This window comes from Dermacentor silvarum, chromosome 9 (assembly GCF_013339745.2).
Source record: "Dermacentor silvarum isolate Dsil-2018 chromosome 9, BIME_Dsil_1.4, whole genome shotgun sequence".
Classification (NCBI taxonomy): Eukaryota; Metazoa; Arthropoda; class Arachnida; order Ixodida; family Ixodidae; genus Dermacentor; species Dermacentor silvarum.
In genome coordinates, this window is record NC_051162.1 from 151,532,866 (window position 1) to 151,546,044 (window position 13,179).

A 13,179-nucleotide genomic window follows, 5' to 3' on the forward strand; every position below is an offset into this window, starting at 1 on the left:
GTTACCGGGTCTCACAGTGCAAGGCTTCTTTTCTTGTCTATCCGGCAGATTAGTTTTGTGCAATTTTGTTTTCAGTGGACTGGAATGGTGTGTTGTGTGTATTTATGCTCCAAATGCGTTAGAAGAACGGGCGCAATTTTTTGTCAAGTTAAAGGAGTATATGGCTGTTGATAAGCATATGGTATTATTGGGTGATTTTAATTGTGTTCTGAGTGCCCGAGATAGGTCAAATAGAGGTCAAAAAAGCGATAGAAGTAGGGATATTTTGGCCGAGATAACTAGTGAATGCGAATTAGAGAACGTGGCTGACTGCATGATAGGGACGCGAGATGTGCGTTTCACGCACTTTCAAGGGAACAGCCATGCGCGATTAGATCCCATTTACGTGCTGCTTGCAGCAATACCGATGTGCAACAGTTACAATGTCTGTCCCATCTTCACTGACCATTGCTTGGTTAAATGTGATATAGGAAGAAAGACAAAAGGTTGCAGCTTCTCTTGGGAGCTGTGGAAAATGAATTCGAAACTGACCACTGATGAAAGTTTCGTAGCAGGAGTGCTGGAATGCATCGAAAAAACTCTTCTGAACGGAGACGGTAAACTTGCAGAACGATGGGAAGAGTTTAAACAGCGGATTAAAATGAAAGCCATTGATCGTTCCGTCACACTAAATTATGAAGGGAAAAAGAAAGAAAAAGAACTAAGAACAACTTTGGAGAAGTTGACAGAACTGGAGTGCCAAGAGCCGGGAGCATTCAAAAGTGATATACGGAATATCAAACAGCAACTTGAACTGCATGACGAGGAACGTTATCGTGGCGCGATTGTTCGCGCAAGAGCCGATTCCTTTGCTGTAGGGGAGACACCCACAAAAAAAGGCGCTTGGACTGGAAAAGGCGCACGCACGACGCAATCAGACTGACGTGATCGAAGCGGGCGGTCACGAAGTTACAGGTACCGATAACATAGCATGTGTGCTCTTTCAGCACTATGAAAATCTATTCGCGCTTAGGCAGGTAGACTTGGAACGTTTTAAAACGAATTTTTAGCACGGATGCCTCAACTGAGAGAAGAAACGAAAGCTACATTAGAAGCGCCGATAACTGTTTTCGAAGTGGAACACGCGATTGATAATTTGAATCCCGGCAAGTCGCCTGGCTCTGATGGGCTTTGCGCTGCGTGGTACAAGCGGTTTAAAAAAGAATTGTCAGAAGTACTCGTAGCAGTTTTTAACGAAGCGTACGATGGTAAAGTTTTACCACTGTCGTTCAGTGAATCCCACACGGTGCTGATTCCGAAGACAGAGGACGAGGACAAGCTGAAGCAAGTAACATCATATAGACCAATAGCACTCACAAATGTGGACTACAAGATTTTAATGAAAGTTCTAGCGGCTAGGCTTCAGTCAGTAATTAAAGACATAGTAGGTCCACACCAAACGTGTGGAATTAAGGGTCGCACTATAGCTACAAATGTTCATAAGATGCGGTCCGTTCTTGAGTGTTGTGATTCCCTTGAAGCTGGTGTGGCCGTACTCGAGTTGGATCTGGAGAAGGCATTTGATTGTGTAATGCATGTTATTTTGTTTGCCATATTAGAACACATTAATGTTGGGTCCATCATCATGGACGGTGTATACCTCTGGCGTATCGGAAATTCGGAATTGCTCTACCAGACTAATTATTAACAAGGCATTGGGGGGGGCCCCCATCAAAATCCAGCGTTCCGTTCACCAGGGCTGCCCCATCAGTCCACTTTTGTTCTGCATTTACATTGAAACGTTATGTCTGTCGGTACTTGAAAATAATGCTATTAACGGTTTTCGTTTACATTCGTCAGAGGTGAAATTGCTCGCGTATGCCGATGATGTTGCAGTCTGTTGTATTGGTTACGAAAGCATCGAAGAATCCATTAGAGCTGTCGAAATTTTCAGCGACGTTACAGGAAGTCGGGTAAACTGGGGAAAGTGTCTGGTATTTTGGCACGGAGTGTGGGCCATCGACCCCGGACATTTTTGCCAACGTCGTGTCGCAGCAAATGCCTGTGAGGTACCTGGGTGTGCCACTTGAGTCCTACAAGAATAATAATGACTACTGGCAGCAACAAGCAGATCTCTTACGTGAAAAGGCGAATGCTTGGAGGGCTAATTATCTCTCCATGTTTGCGAGGGCTACCGTGTCTAACACGTTTTTTGTGGCCAAACTGTGGTATGTGATGCAAGTCATGTATTGTTCTAAAGCAAATGTTCAGAAATTGCATAGGGTTTTTGCGATCTTTGTGTGGGGATCTACCTGGGAAAGGTGCAGTCGCACAAATTTGTTTAGGAGAGTAAAGTGTGGGGGGCTTGGACTGACACATCTCTTTCTCAAACAGTTAGTGAACAGGTTTTTTTTCTTTTTTCGCGAGGTAAGGAACCCATTCCTGCAAACTATGTGCCAGGCAAGATTAGGGCGACTGTTACCCGACTATGTCATAAGCACCCATGTCTTGAGTGGTTCGGTACAAGGTTACCTTAAGGAAGTAGTAGCAAGTGTGCGATTTCTATGCGTTCGTTTTTCTAAGGATTATTTGTATTCTGTTACAAAGAAAAAAATGTATAAAGACATATGTGACATAGTGTTGCCGATTCCCTTGTACAGAGCCATATACAGTGCAGGCCAAGGTCAGAACGTCCTGAAAAGAGTTAAAATAATGCAAGTAGCGTCAAGCGTGAAATCTTTCTTTTTCAAACTGCATACCGGGACGCTTCCAGTAAGAACTTCCCTTGAAGAGCGTGGATTTTATATGCCCTGGGGTTCTCACTGTTTTATTTGCAAACAACCGGAAACCATCGATCACGTTTTTCTGCACTGTTGGGAGGGGGTCTTTTTTTGGGATATGTTGCAGCGGACAATGAAAAAAGAATTCCCGCTAGGATACGCACGGCATCAGGTACCTTGCAATAGACAACGAAGAAGGAGTACCTTTTGATCTGATTATGTTGACTGGCCTGCACCGTATATGGCGCTCACGAATAGCTGGCTTCTACTGTGAACCAGATAGAAGACCGGCAAGGCTGTACTTTCGAGAGAGCATTGCTCGTCTAATAGAAGTGGAAAAAAACAAAAGAATGTGTTTCCCCCTGGATTGCCAGCGTGGAACCCTTGGCTACACTAAAAGAATATTAAATGACATCGCCAGTCACCACGTGACCGACGGCATTATGTGCATTACGATAACAACCTTTCTTGTAACCTAGTTTTGACGTCTCATTTGTGATGTGTGCTACGTTTTGTGTTGTTGAAAAACCGGTAATAAAGAGAAAAAAAAACAGGATGGCCGAGTGGTCTAAGGCGCTAGACTCAAGGGAAACCTTGCCCAGCGATGCGGGTTGCACGAGGCTTCTCGTCCACGTATGTGGGCGTAGGTTCGAATCCCACTTCTGATACAAGTTTTGTATTTTTAACACGAAAGTGTTTTATGCCGGGGTCCACCAAGACTTCACTGACGTATTTCCGTCACGGAAATACGTCAGCTTACAATGTACACGAACATAATACAAAGAAAGAAACCAGAAGAAAAAGTTCCACAAACATGCAAAATTTGGAAATCGAACCCACGACCTCTTGGTCCGCGACGATAGATCCCCGAGCGTTTAACCCATTGCGCCACAAACGCATTTGCAGAGAGCTACACAGACGCGCCTTATATATCTAACACTCCTCCGTGTACCCGCGCTCTTGCTCGGGGCGGTGCCGCCGCCTACGAGCAGAAAAGAGAAGTACTGCATTATGACACTAACGCGCACCGACAGTGAACGCTTCGGTGGTCTCAGCACTACGACGCCTCGATGCCAGCATTCGAAGGGACGCTGGCATCAAGAAGCACTACCAACGCCACCTAGGTGGCGTTCACCGTACTCAGCACAGCGGAGCGTGGCCTCCGCAATTAGCTCTGAAAATGTTTCTGAAGTTGATCGTGGAGGCTGCAATTACGACGCGCTGTACGCGCTGATTGGACTCGGTGACGATTCAGTCACGTGCTTTGTCTTGCGCGTTGTATTAGTGTGTCAGTTACGTGCTTCGTCTTTCGCGTTGTGCTAGCGTGTGCAGCGTAGTGCAGCTTCCATATGCACGACGGCTGCTCATGGTCATCGACGTTGGTAGTCGTGATGGAGGAGACGTGCCACCAGGCGTCAGCGTGGGTGCATCAACGCCTAAGGGCGCTTTAGCCACAAAACACCAATAGACATTATATATCAATGTGCAATAAACATTACACTACTTCTGTGAAGACACGTTTCACTTTCGTGTTCTATACCGATTCCTATATAAGAGGGATCAACCACATTTTTTTAATATCTCTCTATACGCGTCACTCATTGCTCTCTCTTTTCACGGTCTTTCGGCCGTGTCACGTTTCTGAGTGGATTCTGCTTCCGGCAGCCGAGCTGTGCGGACGTGTGAATCATGGGCTCCGAAGGAGCAGCTTTTGCGGCCACCAGCCGCGGTAAAAGGCTCATCGATAACGAGGAAGCGAGTTATCAGTTTATTTTGCCACCTCTGCCCAAGGGACGTGTTGTAAATAACCCCGTGTTTTTACATGGTGACGTGCGAGCAAGGCCCTACAGGGTCGAAGATTTCCGAGACGTGCTCGTCCCGACTGGATTGCTACCGGAAGTCGTGGCCCTTGGCCCCTGCCAGATCAATCATGTTTGGGCGGTCACCTTCTCGAACGACGAGGCGGCGAAGAAATTGCTGGCATTGAAAGAACTCAACGTGAAAGGGCGTCGCTGCGTAGTCTTCGACCCTCAAGACCAACAGGTATGCCTTCGCCTTCATTGGTTGCTGTACTGGGTGGAGGACGAAGATGTAAAGACAGCGCTGGCAGCCTTTGGCAAGGTCATTGAAGTGACGCGAGAACGATGGCGCGTCAAAGGCGTCGGAGATAAGGATTCAACGTCTCGAACCGTTCTACTGAAGTGAAGAGCGGAATGAAAGTAGACGACCTTCCGCACCAAATCCGAGTTGCATTGAGTTACAAGAACTGGCCCTTGTCGTGGTGCCTGGACGGCCGATGCAAGGGTGTCGGGCATGTCCGTCGCGAATGCAAGGTGCCGCGATGCTCGCGATGCCGTAATTTTGGCCACACTGAAGATCAGTGTGTACGCACGTACGCTACAGCCGTGGGGCCACCAGCAAGCGAAGTCACCGCAGAGATGAGGATGGATGCTGCTGAAGCCGAGGACGCCGCCAAAGGGGCGGGTGACCAGGAGAGCGCCAACAATGCGGAGGCGACAACAAAAACAGAGGGAGGTACGGAAGAAGTACTTGCTACTCGCCAAAAGAAAGACGAGCCATCAGGTCCTCCTGAAGAACTGGAGAAAAGCAGTGAAAACCGCCTGGTATCCGATGATACCGCGTACGTCGAAGAAGGTGGTAGATCCGGCCCAAGACAGCGACGCTATGGATGTGAGTGGCAACACTGCCTTCAAAAGGCCGCTATACGCCACCGACGGCAAATGCAACTGCTAAGAATCCACGCCGACGGGCCGCCTGCAAAGTCAACTATGATAAGAAGGAGCAGCTTCAAGCCCTGTCCAAACATCCCTCGGGACAGGAAGGAAGGGCGACAAGCCACCACCGACTACGGACCATGCCAGACCACCGGACGGTCCCGGGGGCGTCTAGCTGCTGGCTAGACGTTGCGGTGAGCACGATGCTCCGGGCCTTTCTCTCTTTCCCGTAGTAGCAATGGCATCCAACACGACGCTTAACTTGGGCACGCTAAACGTTGGTAGCCTATCCCAAATACGTGGCCAATATCTTGAAATAGACAATCGATAGCCAATGAATAGCTAATCGGTAATCAATCAATATACATAAATTCCGGGAAATGCTGGGGATGACTTGGTAGTGCTTAGTCTAGGCCAAAAGCCAGGGCTAGCTAGGTGACCATCTCCGCTGTCTCTTTAGCATTGCGCCGCCAGTGCAAGCTACGCAAATGTTTTTTTTTTCTTTTCCGCAAAAACGAACATTGTGTCCGCGTGAGGAAAAATTAATTATACAAAGAACCACTCCTCCAACCATTTCCATGTTGCCGCTTTTGCGATCGCACTATTACCAGTGTCGATACTATGGCATTATTTTAGCGCTAAGGCCAGTTACTTCTGTGCTTCAATGCATAAAACAGCGTTTTCCTTAAAAAGTTAACTGGAACGCCCATGCATTTCGTGGGCCACTTTGAAAATTAATATCTCGAAACTGGTTCAGTCCTGAGAATTCGTTCCAAATGGATACGCATTGCGAAATCAGCGGCTATAATTCGTAGATTGAAAGATGTGCCGTAAAATAATTAAAAAGTTAATTCGCGTAATTTTGTTAAATATTCATTTAGGCGTTTTGACCATCCATTAGGCCATCCATGCCAGAATTAGCTTGGAACTACATAAAACAATTAGCCTCCTTAGAGCGTCGTCGGATTACATGCGAACACAAGAAATCCTGAGATAAGGTCAATTCCATACTTCAGAACACTCTATAAGCATCAGTCGTTAATACATTGCCTACCATATACACTTTGAACAGATACAAAAATGGCGGTAATTTCAGTGAGAAAGAACTCATCTGACACTTTGGTCGCTTGTAATGTATCTGATGTGATTATTATTCTGCCTTTGTGTATGGTTCTGAGTATATAATGTAAATCCTGTTTCGTTTTCTTAGCAAATGTCGATCTTGTAAAATTCAGCCTCATGATATGTTGTATAGATGGTGTTGCGGTGTTTTGTATAGCTAGTATTGTTATTGTAGTGTTGTTTAAAATGCAATCTGTTAAAACTTTTTCCAATTCTCTTAACTCGCCGTGACGCAAATATTCTTTGTCTTTCCGTTCATAGCTATTTCTTCTATGAGGAGTTCCAGCGATAGCTGGAAATATATGTGAATTATTGTGCATGTGTGCACACTGTTTGCTGTACTATTGCCTTGCCTGGTCTTCTGGGTCACGTCAAGCTACATATGTAGCTTTTAGTCCAAAATGACCGTCCAGCATGTATACTGGACAATAAATAGATTCGATTTGATTGATTTCGTCGGACACTTTTAAAATTATTATCCCGAAACTGTTTTAGTCCTGAGAATTCGTTCCAAGTGGATACGCCTTGCGAACTCGGTGGCTATAATTCGTAGATTAAAAGATGTGCCATAAAATATTTATTTAAACCTTAATTAGCGTAACTATGTTCATTCTTCAATTAGGCGTTTTGGTTTCTCGTGGAAGTAATGGCCGCCTCATCGAGTAGTTTAAGATCAAGGATTATAACTGTGCTATCTGCCACAGGCAATCTTTAAAAATTTGGTTCAGCTAAAATGAAACGCCCTGTATATTTGCATGCTAAATCACATCATAGAACCATATCGTACAAATCAAGGTAAGTGCATGCGCACCACCAGAAAAATAGTAGCACAGACAATGGGCCGGATTACTGATGTTCCCGTGGGAGAAACAAAGATTTCGGCCTTTTATTGCTTATATACTGCAGCTGATTAAACCTAGAGAAGGTGAGGCTGACGATACGGTACAATCTGTAAGTAAAAAAAAAAGAATTTTTTTCTTACAGGCCGGGCCTGGTCATGCACACGCGGGCCCTAGCTAAGCTTAGTAATGAACGCCCGGGCCCGGGCTGGGCCCGGGCTTGGAACCATGGGCCCGGGCCGGGCCCGGGCTGGTCTCGGTCATGTATGCCCGGGCCCGGGCCGGGCTCGGACTTTGTATTACGGGCCAGCCCTTACGGGCCCGGGCTGGGCTCGGGCCTCGTAAAGCGGGCCCGGGCCGGGCTCGGGCCGAAAAATCAGGCCCGTGCAGTGCTCTATAGGCAGCGGGCGCGGGATGAATTTGGACCGGTGGCGCCTTCATGCGGCGGCGCCGCGAATGTAATGGCATGTGGCGGCCGGGCCGCGCGCAGCAGGCGCTGGCGTGAAACCAAGCATGATCAAACATGTTGCGTTTTTGGGTGCACCAACAGTTACTTAAACATGACTGAAGCTGGTTAGGCCATTCAATTTAACCGTTGTTCATCGCGTTTTTTCAGGCGGAAAGTCTGTATATGTGTGGTTTGTAGGCAACAGCGCGTTCAGCGCTCAGCAATTGAAACGCGATACACGAATCGCATGGTCGCCAGCGCTTTTTGCACTGACTGTAAGCGCTGGGGACACCAAACTGATGCATTGTGGTGTAGAGTGAAAGCGAGAACCTTCGTAACGCACTATGACTGCATTTTGTCCCACGGCGCTCACCTGTGGCACGAAAAGACAAAAAAAAAAAAAAAAAAAAAAGAACGGTGGCAGCTGCGCGCTGGCGCTTCAGTCGCTGGCACTGTACATTTCCGACGCTGATTTGGTATAGTCTAGCTAACGTTAATAAAAGAGAGCTGTTCATCCCGCAAGAGCTTCGCTGTCCTATAGAGCACTGCACGGGCCTGATCTTTCGCCTCCGCAGTGTAACCCGGCTGCCGGCCCCGCTTCGGCACCGAAGGCCCAGAACACTCAGATTTGTAGTCATGTTGCCGTCTTATCAGGGCTGCATCAGTCTTCCGTTTTAATACAAAGTTTTCCTTCCTAGCAATTCCCAACTCTGGTTGCGTCCGGCATACATGACCGACTGTACTGTGCATCGACGGGCGAACGCCAACGCAGTGCCATGTGTTCACAAGCTCCGGGCCCAGCCGACGGCTCCCGTCGCGTTCATTACTAAGCTATAGCTAGGGCCGCGTGTGCATGACCAGGCCCGGCCTGTAAGAAAAAAATTGGGCTTTTTTTACTTACAGTTTACCGTATCGTCAGCAATCACCTTCTCTAGGTTTAATCAGCTGCAGTATATAAGCAATAAAAGGCCGAAATCTTTGTTTCTCCCACGGGAACATCAGTAATCCGGCCCATTGTCGGTGCTACTATTTTTCTGGTGGTGCGCATGCACTTACCTTGATTTGTACGATATGGTTCTATGATGTCATTTAGCATGCAAATATACAGGGCGTTTCATTTTAGCTGAACCAAATTTTTAAAGATTGCCTGTGGCAGATAGCACAGTTATAATCCTTGATCTTAAACTACTCGATGAGGCGGCCATTACTTCCACGAGAAACCAAAACGCCTAATTGAAGAATGAACATAGTTACGCTAATTAAGGTTTAAATAATTATTTTATGGCACATCTTTTAATCTACGAATTATAGCCGCCGAGTTCGCAAGGCGTATCCACTTGGAACGAATTCTCAGGACTAAAACAGTTTCGAGATAATGCGTTTTCCGGTGCGTCAGCCCTTATAACCCGCAGTACCAAATCACCGGAAGCACCGAGCGCCTTCGTCCCGTCGTCTGCTTCACATGCCAGTGCTTTGACAGCTGCCGTTCGCGGCGCTGTTCGCCAGCAGCGTTCGTAGAAGGGAAGCATCCAATTTGATCAGTGAGAAGATCAGAAGAAAGGGGAGCCAATGGTTGTCAGAAGTAAACAAAAAGGATAGAAAAGCAGCGAAGAAATTTTGGAAACATCTCAACTCCTTGAGTAATAAAACTAGCCTAGAGCAGAGGTTTATAGTTACAGCTCAAGGTGTTCGACTAGAGGGAGATGAGGCAATGGAACATATAAGAACAATGATGAGAGAAAAATTTAAAGAACGAAACATAGCATGTGCTCAATCAGGTGAGGATGGACTAGTCAGTGCAGTGGCTCCACTGGCACAAAGCGAGTGGGAAAGGGCAGAGAAGAGGGTTCCTAGTAGCACGTCGACAGGTCCTGATGGCATCCCAATTATGTTGATAAAGACATTGGGCCCAAAATCTAAGAAAGCATTAAGAGAGGCAGTGAGCAAAATGATAATGGACGGTAAAGCCCCCGACGGGTGGAGACTGAGCAGGATGAGCATGATATATGAGGGAAAGGGGGACAAAGCCGACATAAACAACTACCGTCCCATAACAGTGACGTCAGTGGTTTACAGGGTGGTGATGCAGATTATAAAGGACAGACTGCAGGCATGGGTGGAGAGCGAGGAGGTGCTGGGGGAACTACAAAATGGGTTCCGAAAACAAAGAAGGTTAGAAGATAATCTGTTCTCATTGACACAGTGTATTGAAATAGCAGAAAAGGAACACAGGCCCCTATGGCTTGCCTTTCTGGATATCAAGGGAACCTATGACAGTGTAATCCAAAAGGATTTGTGGGACATACTGGGTACTCTAGAGGTGGAAGATGGAGTAAGAAATCTTTTTAAAGATATCTATAAAAGTAACAAGGTGCTTATAAAATGGGAAAACAAGGTATCTGGGCCTATAGAGATACAGCAGGGGCTTGGGCAGGGGTGCCCTCTGTCACCTCTGTTGTTCATGCTGTATTTACAAGGATTAGAGAAAAAATTAGAGAGGAGCGGACTTGGCTTCAACCTTTCCTATTTCAAGCAAGGAGAATGGATTAAACAGTCATTACCAGGACTGATGTATGCGGATGACATTGTACTTATGGCTGACAGCAAGGAAGACTTGCAGAGATTAATGGGCATCTGTGGTAAAGAGGGAGATAGCTTAGATTATTATGCACAAGTAACAAACACTTGTCGGACCTGTAGCCGAAGGCTAGTTGAAGGTCCGATAAAAAAAAATATAAAGGAAATCCTAGCACAGCAGGAATAAAAAAAGAGCTATAGTAAATGTATATACAAAGTTCTTGATTGTCAATTCACAAATCAACTAAAAGTAAGTCAATACATAAGAGAATCACAGAACAATGTAAGGGGCACAGTTCAAATACAGGAGAATACCTATCTCAATTTAAACATGTACACTATGATGTCAATTTCTTTTACGTATCCAACAAAAATGCGAAACAAAATCGATTAGTACTGAACTGATTGATAAGGCATACAATTTTTGAAATTAAATACGTACATAATGAGCAAAACGAGAACCATATGACATTTCAATGCTTAATAAAACAACACAATCGCGTAACAATAATTACATAGAATAAGTAGAAAATAGTTTAAGAAATGTAATTCATCTAGCTTTGTACAGATGTATCTAGGAATTCATGACTTACTCTGTATTTAGTAGGTTTGAAGTTTAGTAAAGAAAAATCGGCAGTCATGACTTTTAATGATAATCAGGGCAGCGAGCATAGGATACAGGAGGTTACGCTGGAGGTGGTGGATAAGTACAAATATCTTGGAGTGTGGATAAACAATGGGGCTGAGTACCTAACGGAACATGAAAAATATGTGACGGCTAAAGGTAGCAGAAATGCAGCTGTGATGAAAAATAGGGCACTATGGAATTACAATAGGTACGAAGTGGCGAGAGGGATTTGGAAAGGGGTGATGGTCCCTTGTTTGACTTTCGGCAATGCGGTCCTGTGCATGAGATCAGAGGTTCGAGCAAGGTTGGAAGTTAAGCAGCGAGGGGTAGGTAGACTGGCTCTGGGAGCACACGGAAATACACCAAATCAGGGGGTACAGGGTGACATGGGATGGACGTCATTCGAGGGCAGGGAAGCCAGCAGCAAGATAGAATTTGAGGAGCGATTGAGAGAAATGGCAGAAAAGCGGTGGGCAAGGAGAGTTTTCAGTTATTTGTACATGAGGAATGTTGATACAAAATGGAGGAAGCTGACCAGAAAACTGTCAATCAAATATTTGGACTATAGGAGGGGTGCAAACCAGGAAACAGCGGTTAAGAAAAAGGTTAAGGAAACAGAGAGGGGTCTGTGGAAAACAGGGATGCAGACGAAATCAGCACTGGGAACATACCGAACTTTCAAGCGAGAAATTGCCAAAGAAAATATCTACGATAATTCTAGGGGAAGCTCTTTGTTGTTTGAAGCCAGGACGGGAGTATTTATAAGGGCGAGACACACGATGCGATTTTGCGTGCGATTCGTCGTACGACGCGCCGCATCGGCCGCCGCACTCAACAAGTTTTCAACATATTCTCCTGCAGGCGGCGGCGGACCGCCGCCGCCGCATGCGACCAACCTGCTGGATATAGTCGTACGACTGTGCGATCGGTCGGACGGCCGCGGCCAATGACAGCGCCGCCAGCGGGTACGTCATGGTGACGTGGTAAAGCCGGCGGGGCGGCGCCGGCGAGCAAGCACTCCGATCGTCCCGGTGATTTTTTTTTTTTTTTTTTTTTTCTCCCTGGTCGAGGCGCTGGCCTCTGCCGCTGACGGCGTCACAAAAATCGGGTACACTTTGTTTCTGACACGAAATAACCTATAGAATGAAGTGAACTCAAAGTTGTGTATGTTATAAAACGTTGCGCTAAGTAGTAAATCTTTGACGTGGTATCGATTTGGAAGCGGTCAGCGCAGACGCCGCAACAGTCGTCTATGCGAAGCGGCTCGCCTGACTGGCATGTTTTCTCATCGCTACCAACGGCGTCGGGAAAACTAACTGTATTGCCACTTATGAGAGACATAAATGTTCAGACGTTGATTGTGTTGACGAATATGGGCGCTTTATAACGAGCTGCGGACGGATCGCAAGGGCTGTCGACCCCGGATCCGACGGCCAGCGAGCTAGGCCTATATACCGCCTCCCAGCGATCGCAAGCTCGCCTGGCTTGATCGTTCGCTTTCGTCCGCGCCGATAAAATCAAATGTATCGCTATTTAAGCGCGACATAACTGTGTGCACGTTGTGCTGACCGACGTAGGAGGTTTATTACGAGCTACAAGCGGTCGTGTCGCAAGCGACACCGGTCTCGGATTCGACGGCCCAGCGAGCTAGGCCTGGCAGCTCCTAGCCATCGGCGGCTGTCGACGGAGCCCACACTGCGGACGCGGCTTTGCGGAATCATGTCTACGCTGCTCGCACAGACGCGTTTTAGGTGCGAAGCTCCTTATAGCGGCACCCGTTCCGTCCCCGTCGTAGTAGTAGTAGTAGTGTGTAACCAGTCTGAGAAAAATGAGAAAAAAATTGCGAAGTTGTGTCCGTAGCGCGGAATCGAACCAGGGACCCCTCGCTTCCGAGCGCGCGGCGTTAGCCCACTACGCCACGAAGCGGACATGGGCAAACGCACCACGATGGCTATAAATACCCAACATTAACGAAAGGCCGCGTTTCTAGCGCGTTTCTAAGGCGTTTGTGCTAGCGCGTTACGGCCCTTGTAAGAAGCTGGTGTAAGACGCTGTGGCCTCTCCACCTTAC